Source organism: Vicia villosa, linkage group LG2, assembly GCF_029867415.1.
Source record: "Vicia villosa cultivar HV-30 ecotype Madison, WI linkage group LG2, Vvil1.0, whole genome shotgun sequence".
NCBI classification, from domain to species: domain Eukaryota; kingdom Viridiplantae; phylum Streptophyta; class Magnoliopsida; order Fabales; family Fabaceae; genus Vicia; species Vicia villosa.
The window spans coordinates 77,521,165-77,532,920 of record NC_081181.1 but is presented as its reverse complement, the minus strand read 5'-3'; the positions used below and the strand labels follow the sequence as shown (position 1 = coordinate 77,532,920).

The window sequence follows — 11,756 nt, the reverse complement described above, 5'->3', positions numbered from 1 at the left end:
AGACTGCTGCACCCGATACGTCACTGATCAACGTGCCTCCACCTAGCACCGATCGCCGCCCATGGAAACGCCTCCCAACGCCAGCGGCCCTTTCGTTCCGACGTCGGCCTTCCCGCGATGCCGCCGCACAACCTCGCCGATCCCGCCGCACAATCTCCCCGATCCCGCCTCGAGTCTTCACGCACGCATCTACCGGCGTTCCCATACGTAGCCGCGCTGCACAAGCATGTTGTTGGCTTTTGAATCGAAGAAGAAGGAGGAAATGGTTTTCGTTACCCAGTGTATATGTCGTTGATTTCATGGCTGGACTGGGTATCCTTTCGAGGATGAAGACAAAGGGCATAAATCTTGTTTTTTTATTTTTGACTTCTCTGACTTTCTGTGTTTTAAATTATGTTGATACCATAAGTGTAACAGGTTGTCATCATAGCCTGCGTGGTAAGAACTTTCGTGGGTAAACAGAAGGACCTGGGTTCGATACCCCTTGGCCACAACAATTTTTATTACATTGTCTATTTCCGAATCCAGTGTGCCCCAGTGCATGGCACACAATGCACCCTCGAAGGAAGGCCCTTGGATTCGATGCACCACCAGATCTAACGTATTAAAATTAGAGGTCCATCTTGGTGTCACAAAGGTGTACACACAGGATTAAAGCCAGGTTTCTATTTTTTATTTTATTTTTTATTGTCTATATATATATTTGTATGATTGTTTAATTATAAAATTGTTAATATGTATATAATTTAATTTATTTAGTTAGGTTAGAATATAATTAGGATTAGGGTTATATTAGGTTTTAAGAATTATATTTTCCCGATCATTTTGATTACCCGATTTTTCGAGTTAATTAACTTTAATTACTAAAAATCACAATAAACTCTATACACTATTAGGTTCGCCCAATCTCATTAGTTTTTTTAGCCAAAGAATGATAGGGTTTAATTTATTATTCGCTTCGATTAAATCAATTGATCGCGGTGGGTAATAATCAATCAATTGTTTAATTAATTAAAATAATCTTTATTTTGCTAAATGGTTTTAACCAAAGCTATTGGTTACGATGATTAGCATCTTTCTTTTATCAAAATTCGTTATTATTTTTAATCGAATCCATCGGTTATGAGGGGTAGCGATAATTAAAATACGCACATTTGCTATTCGCGATAATTGAATCTATCGATTATAGTGGTTAGCAATCCTCCCTTTAATCCGTTAGCCATGGTAATCAAACCTTTGATTATTGCGACTAACGGTAACAAATTAAAACCGGGGTTGTACGCCCAAAACCTCTAAAACACACTAAACCACGATACTACGGATTTTCATCCCTTCAAACATTGCGATGTTCACAACTTCGATAAGGTAATTCAAAACACCTTCGAGCTTCGCATTTCAAAACAATTTTAAAACAACTTCAAACCATCCCAAATCAAATTCTAATCCTAAAGGCGTACAACCCTTCCCCGAACTACGTTGACTCTGATTCTCCATAAGGAGATACGTAGGCACTTGGCAACAAGGCGAGTCCCCCTCCCTAAAATCTTAATTTTCCCCCTATTCAATTCCTTAGCTATAAACCTTTATCTTTGAAATGTTAGCCTTTAGGAAAGGGTTGAGGGTGCCTAACACCTTCCCTCGACCTGAATATAGTATCTTACCTTGATCTCTATACTGCGTAGGGTTTCCTATTTGCCCTTCATAATAGGTGGCGACTCTCTAAGTTATAAATTTTTAGGCAGGTTGCTACAACAATTTACAAATCTCGCGCAAAAAATTGAGTGGAAATCGATTTCCCCTGTAGGAAATTGATTTCCTACGCGCAGTTTAAAAAAACAGCAAATAGAAGCATGAAACCCTGTTTAAGCAAAACAACAAATACCTTATGATCTCATATATCAATGTGCATGAATTTTCCATCAAGTCTTCACGAAATGTCACCAATATAGCATCAAATATGCATCACACACAAGCACAAAAGAATCATATTGTGCAATATGGAAAAATGTATAGAAATTTACCAAATCCATAATAATATTTTCAAAAATTCCTTTTCTTGCACTATTTTGATTTTTGCCCGATCTCTTACTTGTAAAATATAAACAAAAGAAACAAAATGCATATTTTTGGATTTTGGTTAGTATAAAATAAATTAAAAGCTAAAGGTGCTTAATGGTTCCCCTAGGAGATAATCACAAAATAAAAAATAGAGCTTCAAAATGGGGCTCTTGAATGCTGATTAAGATGCAACTGATGTATGATTCTTAGGGTTAAAATTGGGGTATGACAACCGGAAACTTAGTAGATCCTTTAGTGGAACGCAAACGTTAAACTCGAGCACACCTTTTTATCCAAAGGTTAAGAACAGCTGTGGCCGAAGACTGTAACCAAACATCTCTTAAGGAATTTTCCCAACTATCTAATGAGGAGCCTATTTCTAGTATAGTAAACCCTGCTATAATAACTAATAACTTCTGACTAAAGCCCTCACTATTACAATGGGTACAACAAAACCAATTTCATGGTCTCGCTACTAAGAACCTGGATCAACACCTAAAAGTGTTTATCTAGTTAGTCGAAACCATGAAGTTAAATGGTGCTTCTCCCAAAGTAATTCTTCTAAGGGTATTCTCTTTTCCCTTAGAGGTAGGGCACATGAATTGTTATACTCTCTTCCTACCAATTTGATAACAACTTGGGAATATCTTAGGAGAGTATTCCTTGCTAGGTATTTTTCCCCAAGCAAGGTCGTTGTCCTTAGAAACATGATCACTAGGTTCACTCAAAACCAAGGTGAATCACTTTTTAAAGCCTAGGAGAGATATAAAGACCTTTTGAGAGCTTGTCCATACCACGGCCTAGATAAATGGTTGATCATAAACACCTTCTATAATGGACTCCATTATAATACTAAGATGTCCATCAACGGTTCCGCTAGTGGTGCACTAATCTGAAGCTTGTGCCGTCATTAAAGATATGGCCCAAAACCATTACTAATGGGGAGCTGAATGAGAAACAGTAGAGAAGAAGGAGACCCAAGGAGGAATACATGAGATAAGTTGCATGGATAAAATGCAAGCCAAAATGGATGCCCTAGCCTTAAAAGTCGAAAATATGCTAACCCAATGACATCAAACCTCTGATGGTAAATTACTGGATGAGCCTAGCTCAGAACAAGTTAACTACACCCAAGGAAACTCTATTTCCAATACTTACAATCCTGGATGGAGAAACCACCCAAAATTTTCATATAAAAACAACAACTCAATCCAAACTCCTGGATCTTCAAGACCGCAAGGTTTTCAAGCTCAAAGACAAAATCACCCTATGCGAGTTGTACCACCAAAAACCAGTCTTAGGGAAACCGTGGACAATTTTATTCTGGCCCAAACTCAGCAAAATAAAGAGTTCCACAACTAAAACGTTCATACCAATGAACTAATCGCCAAACTAGGAACCAAGTTGGACCAGATCATAACCCATAATAAGATGCTTGAGACTCAGATCTTGCAGGTAGCTCAAACACAAGCCGCAAAAACTACACCTAGAGGACAATTCCCTGGACAAACTCAAACTCATCCTAGAGGGCAAGCAAATGCCATTACCTTAAGAAGGGGAACAACTTATCATGGACTTGAGAACCCAACTTCAAGCGCGCCCGAAAAACCTAAAGAAAATGTCATACCCACGAATCAGGTGGAGAAACCAGAAGAACCAAAAAAGCAACCAAATCAAGGATTAGAAACGAAAGATAAAGATTATACACCACCTCCATCATATAAGCCACCAATTCCATATGCCTAGAGACTTAAACAAACCAAAATAGAAAGTCAATACCAACAATTCATCAAGGTGATAGAAAAACTCCATGTAGAGATCCCTTTTACTAAAGAAATCACCCAAATGCCATCATATGCCATGCTCTTAAAAGACATTTTGTCCAACAAACGCAGACTCGACAATCCTAAACCTTTAGAATGCAACTTCATTTTCGAAATTAAACTTGCCAAGAAAGAAAAGGACCGGGGAAGCTTTTCCATTCCTTGCATCCTAGGAAATGATATGATCGACAAAGCTTTCTTAGACCTAGGAGCAAGCATAATTATAATGGCATTGGCAATTTGCAAGATGTTAAATACCCTACGGGGATATTGGAAGACATACTTGTCAATATAGGTCAGTTGTATATCCCAAATGACTTTGTAGTAATAGATATTAAGGAAGATGAAGAAATTATGATTCTCCTAGGAAGACCATTATTATCGACTACTGGAGCCATAATAGATGTTAAGAAAGGAATATTAACTTTTGAAGTAGGAGATGAAATGAGAGAATTCATTCTTTCCAAGTTCCTAATGGCACCAGTGGTTGGAGATGCATGTTATGCAATCGATATCATTGACAAATGCATAAAGGAACTTGAGCGAGATGAATTAATACTTAAATTGCCTTCGACCCCTATTTTGTAGGATGACATATTTAAGAGAATGGAACCCTACATTGATGACAACCTCTATGATGTTTATCCCTTACCCCCGATCCTATGTCGTGTCCTAGAAAGCCATCTTTAGAACTAAAAGAACTACCCAAGAATCTAAGATATGAGTTTTTGGATGAAGATATGAATCACCCTGTTATAGTTAATTCTACCCAAAACCAAAGTGAAACAAATCAACTCTTAGATGTCTTACGAAAATATCCCTCAGCCTTAGGGTACCAAATCTCTGATTTAAAAGGAATAAGGCCATCCATATGCATGTGTCAGATTATGCTAGAAGTAGATTCAAAACCCTCAAGAGAACACCAAAGATGGATAAACCTTATAATGAGTGATGTAGTCAAGAAAGAAGTTCTTAAGTTACTATAAGTTGGTATTATATATCAGGTCTCGGATAGTGAGTGGGTAAGCCCTATACATGTCATACCTAAAAAAGGAGGCATAACGGTTGTTGAAAATGAGAAGGGTGAACAAGTATCCAAACTGACAGAATGAGGATGGCGTATGTGAATAGATTACAAAATGTGGAATAAGGCGACTAGTAGAGATCCTTTCCCTCTTCCATTTATAGATCATATGCTCGAACGCCTAGGTAGACATTTGTACTTCTGTTATCTAGATGGATTTTGAAGATATTTCCAAATCCCTATTCACCCAGAAGACCAAGAGAAGACAACTTTTACCTATCCTTACCGAACATTTGCTTATAGGAGAATGCCCTTTAGACTCTGTAATGCTCCTGCCACCTTTCAACGTCGTATGATGTCATATTCACAAATTATCTCGACGAAATCATGGAAGTATTCATGGACGATTTCTCAGTATGCAGACTCGATTTCAAAAGTTGTCTCTTAAACCTTGAGAAAATCTTAGAAAGATGTGTGGAAGTGAACCTTGTGTTGAACTAGGAAAAATGTCATTTTAGGGTTAAAGAAGGAATAGCTCTAGAGCACATTGTATCCGAAATAGGCATAGAGAACCTTAACTCACCTAAAACCATCAGGGAAGTGCGAAGTTTTCTGGGACATGTTGGCTTCTACCGACGCTTCATTAAGGACTTCTCCAAGATGACAAAACCCCTAACTAACCTTCTAATGAAAGATGTTGAGTTTGACTATAACGAAAAATGCACTGAAGCCTTTAACGTCTTAAAACAAGCAATGATTTCAGCTCCTATCATATAACCCCATGATTGGACGCCTTTCGAAATCATATGTGATTCTAGTGATTACACTGCTGGAGCTGTTCTAGGACAAAAAAAGATAAAAGTTTACATGTTATTTACTATGCAAGCAGAACCCTAGATGCCGCCCAAATTAATTACACAACCATATAAAAGGAATTTCTAGCTATGGTGTTTGCAATTGATAATTTTCGATCCTATTTGGTGGGAGCTAAGATTGTAGTATACACATATCACGGAGCAATTTGATACTTGTTAAACAAAAAGGATGTTAAGCCCAGGTTACTCATATGGGTTCTTTTGCTCTAAGAGTTTGACTTATATATGAAAGATAAAAAGAGAACTGAGAATTCAATTGCTAACCATCTCTCCAGACTAGAACACCTGAAACCTGACTTAATACCTATAGACGATTACTTCACCTATGATAGACTTATAGCTAAGATAGACACAATGGGAGAGTATGACTTTGAAACAAATATAGAAGGAGACCCTGAAGAAGTCTCAATGATGAGAAGCATGCCTTGGTACACCTTTACTCTGAATTATCTAGCAGTAGATATTATACCCCCCGATTTAAGTTACCAACAAAAAAATAAATTCTTCAATGATGTTAAACATTTTTATTAGGACGAAGCATTCCTTTTAAAGAGAGGTTTAGACAATATCTTTAGACGTTGTATTCTTGAAGAAGACGTGTTGAACATCATCAAACATTGTCATACGACACCATACGGAGGACATGCTAGCACGTCTGATGCAAGTGCCAAAATATTTCAATATGGTATTTCCTGGACTAGTATATTGTGTGATGTCCATGCTTACATTGTCAAATGTGACCGATGTTAACACACTAGGAATATTTCAAGACATGACGATATTCCTTTAATTAATATTCAAGAAGTAGAACTTTTAGACGTATGGGATATAGATTTCATGGGACTTTTTCCATGCTCAATGGGAAATAAGTACATACTAGTTGTTGTTGACTACATGTCTAAATGGATTGAAGTTATCACATCACCCACGAGCAAAACTAGAGTAGTGATCAAGAACATTATTTGCAAGAACATTATCTTCCCTAGGTTTGGAACACCCCGTCTTGCCATAAGTGATGGAGGATCGCACTTCATATCTAGAATATATAACAAGCTTTTAAGTTAGTACGGAGTAAAACAAAGAGTAGCAACACCTAATAACGCACAAACTAGTGGTCAAGTGGAAGTATCTGTTGTACCCCAGATTTGTACCACTAAGATCCCACCATATTTCCAAATATTAGTATCATCATTATCATCATTCATATCATTTTCTAACCAGAACACAAAAAAAAATGTTGGTCAATAGGAGATAGGAAAAATTAGGGTTTGAGGCCCACAAGGAATTTCAAAATACTTCTAGGTTTCAAAGGGTTCTCCCATTAATATCCAAGTCCAAATATGTCCTAATTCAAGATCAATCACTTTCAAGATCACCTGAGGCCCCAAATTAGGGTTTTGACCTAATTGCACTAAACAATTGACTTTTAATCAGGACATAGCTCCAAGACTTAAACCATGATTCAAAGGAATCCTAATCAAAATTATAATATATTTACCTCATTCATTTTAAGTGGAGACCTTGATTCATGTGGAATCCCCAAAACTATAGTTCATTTGGAAAACTTAATTGTGTGGGTCAACCTTTGACTTTTTAGAAAAATAATCAACCATGAACTTTTAGGGATTTAAGTTATCATCATATGACTATTGAAGACATTTGACCAAGATAAATCAAGAAATTATTCAAGAATAAAAAAGTCAACAAAAGTCAAAATTAGGGTTTTTAAGTGATTTTGACCTCATCTTGGGAACTTCAAATTTCACCTACACACTCAAAAATCTCCCAACATTAAAGTTGTAGATCTTAATCAAATAAAAAACTTCGTTTCTACTCATGGTTTCATTAAAAATGATTATTTTGAGAGATATGAAATTATGAAGATTATGTTCGAAAAACTTATAAATTTCTAAGTCTTTTCAATTGATTTTTTCCTAACTTTGTGGCAATTTTTCTCCATGATCCCAACAGAGTTTGAGGAAACTTTTAACAAGGGAATTGAAGTATGTAGAAAGGGATTTACAAAGAGACCAATAGCATGAAATTCCATGGCTTGAGCTAGGAGATATGATTTTGTGAAGAAGGCTACATAAGACTTGAAAAACTCCATGAACATGAAGAAGTTATGAAGCAAAACTACTTCAAATGCAAAGATTCCTTTCTTGTAGCCCCTCTAACTTGTTTAAGGCACCAAAATCATAAGATTACACTTTCTGTTGATTCTCTGTTCTGTATTATTATCTGATGTTTGGCTAAAATATATAATAGCAGCAAAAAGTTTGATTGTGAATCTTGCAAATATAAAAAAAAAAAAACAGGTACAAGCAAGATGTTAGATGGAATGTCATGACATCAACTCATGATATCGCGCCTGCAGAACTGGAAGGAAGATTCAGTTGGTACTCAACTGATACAGGATATTCGTAGAATATTTTGTAATCCTATGTGGCGCAAATTTAAAGGTCAAAAGAATATTTGAAGAATCAGATCAGAAGATTGAAGATTCAGGAAGAATCAGATCTGAAGATTGAAGATTCAACAGTTTCTAATTTAGGAGATAAATTAGGAAACTTATGATTAAAAGACTTTATTTGTAGCAGAAGATTTGTGCAGATTTGTAACAGCAAGGAGTACTGCGATTTTGTAAGCCCATGTCCAATTGAGGAATAGGTTATAAATAGGAATCTTTGTAACCTAGTTTTATATAGAAACCCTTGTTTAAAGACGATGTAGTCATTAGGGTTTTCTATAGGTAGAGCACCCAGGTTGTGGGATGGCTGCCATGTCCTTCTCGAAACCTGTAGGTAAGAGAAGTGATTGTCCTCACTCAAAACCTGTAGGTAAGAGTTGAGTATTGTATTCTTGATCGAAGCTGTGAAGCAACATCAAGTTATTGTTCATTGTTAATTGTGTAAATAGTTATTGTAGTGTTGTAACAGCTAGGTATCACTAGGGAGTGAGTAGAGGTTCTCTTGTCTTGGATGGAGGTCGGAGATAAAGGTTGCATTGGGTAGTGACTAGGTAAACCATAGGTTGTTTATCTATAAACCAGAGGTTGTTTACATTAAATATTACTACTGATAGTGAAATCTTCTTCCTAGCTTGGTAGCCCCCAGAGTAGGTAGTTAGACCGAACTAGGTTAATAATTAACTATGTTATTTATCTTTTGCATTGTTTGTTCAGTTATGGATGTTATGACATCGTTTATAACATCATGTTCAAAAGTGTTAGCTTTTCTTATACAGATCCATATAAACTTTACAATTTGGTTATGTTGACTAAACATTTGTGATCCTAGGTCTCATTGACTCCTGTTTAGGAGGAATTAATAAATGAGGGATCTCTCTATTATGCCTCTACTGCATTAATAACATATCAGATGTCTTGAAATCGGAAATGACATCCGATTCTGTCATAACAAAATTTCAATTGGTATCAGAGCAAGCATTCTGTCTGTTTCTGGATGAGATCCATAAGGGAAAATTTTTGTTGAGGTAAAGGTAGATGATTGTTTGAACAAGGAATGTTCATATTGTATGGTCCCTTGAAGTGGAGAATGGACCTATGTGTTTAGGATTAGACCAACCTGACCCAAGAGCTGTGATGTTGGAACAAGGAGTGATATATCCAAAGACTTTATGCGGGAGGGAAGAATTTTAATTTCAAAAATAATTTGATCAGTATCTATGTAAAGACAAGAATTGCATCAAAACCTTCATGCGGGAGTAAAGATATTGATAAGGTAACCTCTGTATTTATGAGAGTTTATAAGGTCAGTATTTTGGTTATGTGTAGTATGTTGCTTGGTGCAGAAGTAAGCATTGTGCAAGGTTGATCATCAATCAATCTATAATTGTCATGCTTACAACTAAAACTTGAAGTAAGGATTGTGTGAATTATGTTGAGGTATGACTATTTTCCGCTGCATAGTCTCTGTGAAACCTTAGGGTTATTAATAGTCAACAGAATGTATGGCAGATATTGATAGCTATAATTAAAGGGTCAAAGAAACATGAGTAATCTCTCAAGTCCACTCATAATGACATGGTTTATTAGAGATAATGAATGTCAGCTGATCAATGATATTCATAATTATCTGCAAGTGTGTACCTTGAAAATTTTAAGGCTGAAGTGTTCCTAAAAGGAGGAACAAATATCCTACTAGATGTTAGGACGTTAAGAACTAGTATGCAGCTACCAGCTGAAGAAAAGATGTTTTGGTGCTAAAATAATGTAGTGTAAGAACATTTGTTTGGAACCTACTCCTGGTATGGAATAGGAGACATCTGGCTACGTTAATCAAGACACAATTAACCTTTGCTCAGTGCAACTAGAAAACTCATGAAATTATTCCTTTTTGATCCTTTCTGTTGTACTTAAGAAGAGCCTGTATCTAGGAGTTTCCTTTGATCAATGAAACCAGATATGTATTCATAACCATAGAGCAGTTGTTGGAGCTGAATATTGTGTCTCAACCACAGTGAAATATGGTGAAGAATGTGTATTGCCCTAGTTGTTATCCAGAAAGGGTAGAGTTGTTTGGAATCAAGGAAGCCAGATGAATCTGACTAAATTAGTGTCATGCTATAACTAAGTATGTTCCAGAAACCTAACTGAGATAATCTCCTCTTTAGGTACCGACTATGGCATCCATCATATCAAAATCAGAATGAAAGTCTAAAGAAAAGCTTATTGAGATGCTGGCTACTATATCCCTTGATATGTCTGGATATTGCTGATAATTGGATTATTCTATTATTACCCCGAGTGTTGTCAATTTGACATTAAAGATGTTAACCAAGAACCATGAAGGATGATGTCATATCTAATGTCACAACATCATCTCAAGATCTTCAGTTTTTTTGTTTATTTTCCAAGAAAAGAAAGTATAAATGTGAAGAGGTAATCATCCAGAATGACCTAGTGTGAGTAGCAAACTCTAACTGAAAATATAGTAAGTACTTTGACGGGAGACTTAGTACTTATTAGGTTTAGAACCTGGAGGCTGGACTGAGAAGAAGTTCTTCTAACCATGAGTTCTCAATTATCTTCACACATGAAAGAAGAAGGCAAGAGTCTCTGGTGTAGTATACTGATTTTGTTAAATATCTTGATGGGAGCTGGATATTTACAAATTCTGTATAAAACAACTCAGACATGTATATTGGAGATCAATTTATGGTTATACAATCATAGTTTCTTCTAATCCAAGTTGCAGACAGTGGCAATCTGAATCTTGTGTAGAAAGAACACCGAGGTTTCTAATTGGAAACTGTTGCAAATTCCAAATGAAGGGAACTTCAAGGAAGAACATCAAAGATGTCCTAAAGTTGTATATCTCGGGGGGAGTAAAAGAGTATGAAGATCAGTAAAGACAATGTTATTCTGCATCTATCCATTTGCAAAGTCTTTCAAAGACTAAATCTTGAAGCAAGAAGAGCAAAGTCACACAAAAAGATCAGAACATAACTCAAATCATGTTTATTCTCAAAGACAAGCAAAGAATATTCTTTGCATTATCATCTGACGACATGGATTAATGGTGTGTATTATTTGTGCTAATCTAGTGCATGATCTAACATATGCACAAGTCCACCTAGTGCGGTTCGTCTTCAAATAACCTCTATTGATTGAGACTTTAGTTAAAATCCAGGTATGTTGTTTAAAATTGCTCAGGGTTATAGAGACTTTTCGTTTTGTTTGAGTCTTATTTGAATCCCTCATGTTCTTCTTTCGGATATGAGAAATGTCTAGAGTCTAGGTTATGGTTGTCTAATTGAGACAATCATAGGGTTTAAGGGTAGTGTTCAAATGTTGTTAGGTCTGAGTTCATTCTTTACAATTTTTTGGTAAAGAATAAGAGTCTTGTTTCGTGTCGTGAACAGAAATTGTTTCTTGTGTTCCAAGTCCTCTATAGAGAAGTGTTATCTCTATAGATAGTCAGAGTTTGTTTGAGTTCAGATTAACTTATGTCT

The 11,756-nt window shown here is 36.2% G+C and overlaps 1 non-coding gene across 1 annotated transcript; it reads right to left on the bottom strand.

Moving 5' to 3' along the window:
* Positions 1–2,753: 2,753 nt before the first annotated feature.
* On the bottom strand, positions 2,754–2,860 carry LOC131654419 (small nucleolar RNA R71). The gene has a single exon (XR_009299458.1). It is a non-coding gene; the product is annotated as a small nucleolar RNA R71 (small nucleolar RNA).
* Positions 2,861–11,756: the final 8,896 nt, after the last annotated feature.